We start from the raw sequence: 2071 nt of genomic DNA on the forward strand, positions 1-2071 counted from the left end.
CAATCTGGTTACAGATATTAAAAATGATTCGTCGAAGAAACGTCGCAACCGTTTATTTAATTAATAAAAGGATATTCTACCATGACCAACTTCGACGAATCATTTTTAATTTATTATATTACCGTTCAACAAAGATCAGACATCGGAGTAATAATTTATTTCGAAAATCGGGAGTGGGAGTGATCGAATTTATATCCAAGCTTTTGTCGCGGTGAGATTCGTCTTCGTTATTCACAAGATGGAGTGTAAAATGAAAGTACGCTGTATCCCGACGCTGATTTGTTATACCGCATTATTGTGTCACGACGTAGCGTATTTCGGTCGAATACTTGATTTTCTTACTGTTCAACGGTCTCGTCACGACCGACTCGAATAAGTTGAACGCGGATAGGTTCGTAAAAATAATGAGATCCGTGCAGCTGCTGGGGTTAACGATATACCAAAATTATTGTACATAAGTACGTAGAAAATAAATAATGCACCTCATTAATAATACACAGGATAGTCAGCGGCAAACCTCTCGAGTGCGTATATACTTATTATATTCTGATAGCGCAACACAAAATGGCGGCGTGCCAGTACTTTTTCGCCATAAAATAAAGCTCGGTCGTCCCGCCTGCATATTATACGCGCCTCCGTAAGCTCTACCCATTAAATAAACCACCTGACGGATAAATTTTCGATTTCAATAATCCGACGCACTCTTATATCCGACAGATTAATCATTTCCAGCAATTTGCAGCTGCCACGCATCAACGGAATATCATTATCATTTCTTCCTCGATTGCAGCCCCCGGAATTTGTTTTATCGAAGAAAAATCGTACATCATCACATGCTTCGTGCGTGATATCGTTCGGTTTTGTTGTTGTTGTTTTATCATTTTTTTTCTCTCTCTTTTAGAACAAAGTGTTTCAGAAATTCGATCAGTTAAAATTATCGGGTCCGTAGGTCGAAGCTGATTCATTTTGGCATGTGTGTAGTGGATATAAAAATGAAACCGACTTTTTGAAAAAATACATTCGTTAATTTTTACCTCTCGTACGATTCTAACAGGCTTTTTATTCACAGAATTTGTTTACTGAGGAAGAAATCATGCGATTTGGAAGACGGGTCCTCGACGTTGGCAATTACCGACACACAACGTGACGTCTTACGCTAACAATAAGACGTTTTTATGCTTCCATCTGTTGGCTGAAAGGTGAAACTTAAAGCGTGTCCTTACAGCCAAGTGATGATGAGCATGATTCCATTATAGATCAGCCAGGAGGAGATAACTGTCATTGGAAAAAAGATTAATCATTTCACGTTCTCCAGTTCATTATTTTATTATATATACCGTGGTATTTTATTTCTGCTTTATTCACGACAGAAAATGAGATCTTTCAGTTATCGTTAGACGAGTAACGTTATCGTCGATCAGTAGAGCTGGTTAGGCAGATTCGGTAAATAGATGTAAGGTTGAACATTTGGGGTAATAATGACGAAGAGGCCTAAAATTCTTTCGAATGTCCCACTTCTTTGTCCCACAATCTTTGTTTAAATGACATACTCCTGTAGACACTTTCAAAGATTGTGCATTCGGACTTTTGAAATTTGTCTAACCACAAGACATTCAATTTTCTATTACTTGTAGAGAAAATGTCGAGGAACAAATTTGCGTTACACCGAGGAAAATTTTTAAATACGGTTACCATACATTCTTTATTACCTTCATTATTTACCATAACAAAAAAATACAGATCTGGGTACAAAATGAAAATATTATAATAGCAATGGTGGCAACTTGACCGACGTTGCCGAATGACAGCTGGCACGCTTGCCAACAGTCGGTAAGATCGTTTCCGTTTCAGCGTGCGTGAATGCGGAACATACCGACGGCCGGACGTCTGTTACCCGGCGAGCAGCGAGACGTGACGTTGCTGGTAGCCGAAAGCACCTGCCTCTGATCGGCCGTCGGAGACCACGAAGAGCATTTTCGTTCAAGATTTCGTCACGCTTGTCGTTCCGATAATAGTTCTCGATCTCGCCGCGCGGCAGCACTGTCAGCACGACAAGCTCCTCGTCCAAATT

This window comes from Neodiprion virginianus, chromosome 6 (genome assembly GCF_021901495.1).
Source record: "Neodiprion virginianus isolate iyNeoVirg1 chromosome 6, iyNeoVirg1.1, whole genome shotgun sequence".
NCBI lineage: Eukaryota > Metazoa > Arthropoda > Insecta > Hymenoptera > Diprionidae > Neodiprion > Neodiprion virginianus.